Source organism: Eurosta solidaginis, chromosome X, assembly GCF_040869045.1.
Source record: "Eurosta solidaginis isolate ZX-2024a chromosome X, ASM4086904v1, whole genome shotgun sequence".
In the NCBI taxonomy this organism is placed as follows: Eukaryota; Metazoa; Arthropoda; class Insecta; order Diptera; family Tephritidae; genus Eurosta; species Eurosta solidaginis.
This window is the reverse complement of record NC_090324.1, coordinates 146,214,239-146,218,999: the sequence shown is the minus strand read 5'-3', so window position 1 is coordinate 146,218,999 and position 4,761 is coordinate 146,214,239. Positions and strand designations below refer to the sequence as shown.

The window sequence follows — 4,761 nt, the reverse complement described above, 5'->3', positions numbered from 1 at the left end:
ACGTAGCAAATATCGTTTAAATAAAGGTGATATCCATTTGGATTAAATGTTTTCGCATGCCTCACAGCAGGTATCATCAATCTGGGGTGGTGCATCTTTACTGACAATGTTATTGCAATGCATGGAGGATCTCTTAGCTTCTGAGTGGCAATGGGTCGGAGGCACGCCCACGTCAACTGTCGGCGGGCTCCTCACCCAAGCCACAAATCATAATACACTATCTCAACCATTTTCATATTTGTGAGTAACGTAGTGCGCACTTTATTTTATTTCTTACTTCTGCCGGGTTGTCTCGCGGAAATCTCTTTCAATTTAACAGTATTAAAATCTATACTATTGAACTATGGCGGAAGCTTGGGTTGCACCCGTTGTAATGACCTGCATTTGGAGATTCATTGGGATAATATGTCCGTTTTTCGCTCGTGGACCCAACAAAGGTGTCACTCAATGTTGTCTAATGTTAGTTGCGGCAACCTGTTGGTTGTTTTGGCTGTGCTGTTGCATGATTCAGATGAATCCACTTATCGGCCCCAAACTATCCATGAACGAAATCATGATAGTTGCGCGTGAATGGGGTAATCCAATTGAAGACACTATCGACATTACATGCTATTAGCTGCTTCAATTGAAGACACTTCGTAGTCAACATAGATGTTGAAGGCTATTTGCTGTTATGTATTTTTTTTTTTTATTTTCTTAAGTCGATTTCGTTTTTCAAAGTAAATGCACCTATATCTTTATTGGGTTACTTCAGTCCCGAAACGGGCTACGCTTACAGGTGGATATTTCTCACAACAATCGCAAATATGTAAACTAAAGTGTCTTTATATATAATATACAATCATTTTAAATTCGATGCGTAAATAAACACCGAAAATTGAGTCATTGAATATAAAGGTGCCAATATACAGTTGCTCGATTTGCCTGGAATTATTGAGGGTGCCGCGCAGGGCAAAGGTCGGCAGGTAATCGCTGTAGCACGTACTGCCAATTTAGTTATCATGATCCTGATGTTAGGTGCACCTAACCCAAATGTGCTCGAATGTGAGTTGGCATTTGAAGGCATACGACTAAAAGGAAAGGGTGGCGGTCGTAGTCTCAACTCGACTCGCGCTTTTTTCGCGTTGTAACGAAGAAAATAGGTACGCGCTAAATATTTTATTTTACCGTCAGTACACGCTAATAAAGACTTAATTTTTTATTGCAGCTTAACGACTAATCGAACAAAAGGCATTGCCCAATATGATGGCACCCACAGGGTCTCGAGGGGACTATGGAAGAAAGATGATGGTGAGTGAAAAAGTATACATAACAATTTTTGTTAGGCGCCTCTTATGACCGTAATACCGCTCCTAAATCAATGGCGCGTGGCCATAGTCACTACAAAATATGTTCCAAATCCACCGCAGCTTTGTGACATAAATTTTATGAGCTATCTGTCAAAAAGGCTGCAAATAAATACAAAACCTATCCCACCCTGACCACGGCTACGCGACATTCGTTTGTTGTTCTTTGGTATATTGTCATTGTTTTAATTTGCCCTGTTGTGCAGCGCAGGGCTTAGGTTTCTTCGATTTTAATTTAAGGACTTGTTCAAGTTTGAAAAAAAATAAAATTATCATAACAATACTTATGACTTAAAATTAAAGCGATATAAACAAGTTAGAAGAAAATGTAATAGTCTCATTAACTAACTTGATTTTCCCTACAAAATCGACCAGGGTATCTTTCCCAATATAAATAAGAAAATAAATGTGTGTATCCAACTTAATGTGGACAACTGCACTTTTAATTATTTATTATAAAAACGTTGAAAACACACGCGCCAGGTTGTATTTCGATAGTTTTTTTTGACATTCGGCCGTCCTTTTCTTTTTTCTTCTTTATTTTTTTTGAGAAAAATTTGTAGTTTGACAATTTGGTGCACAGAAACACAATTAAAACCAACTTTCTTGTGAAAACAAAAGGTGAAACCACTCGAGACCGAAATAATTCTCGCGGTCTATTCGCATTGTTTTCATTGTTAAAAAGGGTAGTGCAAAATTAAAATGTAAAACATAAACAAAAACATGGCACACTCAATGGTGGTCTCGCTTTCATGACAGAAATTGCTTTTTTTTGTGTATTGAAGTTTCGACAGACTTTCGTCAGTCCCTTTTTTGCTTGAAATCCCAGCAGGAATAAAGTAGTGTCATCTATGCTTTCGATGTTACAAACAAGGGAGAAATTAAACTTTTTAGAACAGACTATAAATTTAATGTCGCGTCAGGACTCAGACGCAAGCTGTCCCTAAATATTCTCATGACATGACCATTATGTATCATTACATTGCAATGGGCAGCACCGCACAGCGGTCTCATTCCAACGATTGGAAGAGTGAACAGCTGACAGCGCTTCAAATTGCCACACTCGTTAGTGTAGGCTATTCCCGCCAGGGTTGTGTTGAAATCAACAAACACACCACAATTCGTGATTCTCACAGAACATGGCCCAAATCAACACAAAGAGTGTTCCCAGACAGCGAATAAAGGCCTCTTTACATCTGTCGCACATTTTATCTGCACGAAGTTATTTGACTAGTCATTTTACAGTCATTCATAGGTTATATTCATAGTCACATTTGCATGGGCGTGGATAAGTTTGTGACCAAATTTTTGGAAGGCAATTATAAAGAGCCGTGACAACACACGAGTTTACCGTGATATACCGTATATTGTCGCGTATTGCCTGCCTTAGGCAAACACCAAAAAATATAGTTTGCCCTAAGTCTATACTTAATAATTCTTAATCTTACTATTGGTGGCTTTCAATATCAGCAATTTCATTCTGATGAAACTATTTTTAAAACGAAAGGTCACTTTAGGCGTATGTCAATCAAAGTTTACTAAACCTAACAGTGGGTTCAACCACTACACGTCACTATATCGGCAGAATAACTTAACCAGATTAAATAAATAAAAAATAAATGTAAGGCGCGATAACCTCCGAAGAGATCTAAGGCCGAGCTTCTCTTCCAATTTGCGTCGTGCTCCTCTTGATTTGTCCCTACAAATTGGCCGGACGGGACCTACATGTTTTATGCCGACTCCGAACGGCATCTGAAAGGCAGATGAGTTTTCACTGAGAGCTTTTCATGGCAGAAATACAATCGGAGCGCTTGCCAGACACTGCCGAGGGACGACCCCGCTTAGAAAAATTTTCTTCTAATTGAAAAATCTTATTTCTAAAATTTTGATGTTGCTTTGCCCGGGAGTTGAACCCAGGGCATACGGTGTAATAGGCGGAGCACGCTACCATCACACCACGGTGGCCGACAATCCCCTTATCCCGAGTACGCCAACCAATAGGTCAGCCAGAATCGACCCCGGGTCTCCGGCAACTAGCCACTCAACCAGCCTATGCAGCGATATTACTAAACGCTACCATTTCTAGACATGCCTGGATTTGCATTCAAACGCTCCAAAACCGAGGCACGCCCAAATGCGTTCACCATCGCTTGCCGTCTGTGCACCAAACCGCACGGAGTGCGATTGTGCTCAATTTACGGTGGTATGTCGAATGAGGAGCGACTACGTGCAATACTCATTCACCGCTATTGTCCCAACTGCCTATCCCCGTTCCACCGCCTGGAAATCTGCCCCAGCCAAGACCGATGCCGACGTTGCAGTGAACCACATCACACGACGCTACATATGGACGAGGATCAGCCGTCACCACCTCAAAGCAAGCACAACGACGACGATGCGAGCTCGGACGGGGTCCTCTCCATCCATGTCACGGAGCAAACTAAATCATGGGCCCAGCAAGTCGAGGAGGAAGAGGAAGAAGAGAGGCTGGCCAATGCAGCAGAGGTAGCCCAATCGGGCAGCTTAGAAAAGCCGCGATTCCGGCCCCCATTACGTCATGAGAGACCCGAGAACCGCTCGCCTATGCACGGCGCTTTCGCGCGCTTACAAATCGGGGATGGCGCGGAGACACGTCCTTTCCGCCCATCGCACCGCCCTACTGGTAACCAGCGTGACGACGCGGAACCGCGTCCGTCCCGCTCGTCACGACAGTTCACTGGGAGGGCGGCCCCTAATAAGATGCGCAACAACCATCGAGCTCTCGTGAGGCAACAACAAACCCCCACTGGCTTCAGGAGTGGTAGACTCCGGGACAATTTAGCGGCACCGACGATAACTCGAGCATTGATCGCCATCGCGCCGACAGCCATAGTCCGAATTGAGGCAGGAGGCCGTTTACACCTGGTCCGCGCCCTGTTAGATGCCTGCGCTCCCACCAGCGTTATCGATGCCAATCTGTGCAAGGATCTACACCTGGAGCGTAACAATACCGCACGTCTTTCGAGGTGCACCATCGTTCTTCGAGGAAAGTATGGGGTAGCGGGAAAGATCACGACCCAAGCCACCGTAATAGCAAACTATGCCAGGTTAAACCCCACGGCAAATCTGGACCCGTCGGTAGCGGCCCCATTCCAGTTCATGAAGCTGGCCGATCCGACGTTTTACCGATCGTCGCCAGTGTTGCTCACTTTGGGCGCCGACGTCTACGCCAATATTATGGTCGGCGGCACACCCGCGTCGACTGTCGGCGGGCTCCTCACCCAAGCCACAATATTCGGCCTCGTCGTGTCCGGAGCCCACCCACTATAAAACTTTAAACTATACCACAAGGTGCATTTTAAACCAAGCAACCCCACGTACTTGAATACTAACGCTTTTCTTTTTCATCCACAGTTCAGCGAGGCTGCATTACTGC

At 44.3% G+C, this 4,761-nt stretch overlaps 1 pseudogene; it reads left to right on the top strand.

Moving 5' to 3' along the window:
- The first annotated feature begins 210 nt into the window (after positions 1-210).
- Positions 211-663, top strand: LOC137234193 (V-type proton ATPase subunit e 2 pseudogene; annotated as a pseudogene).
- The last annotated feature ends 4,098 nt before the right edge of the window (positions 664-4,761 follow it).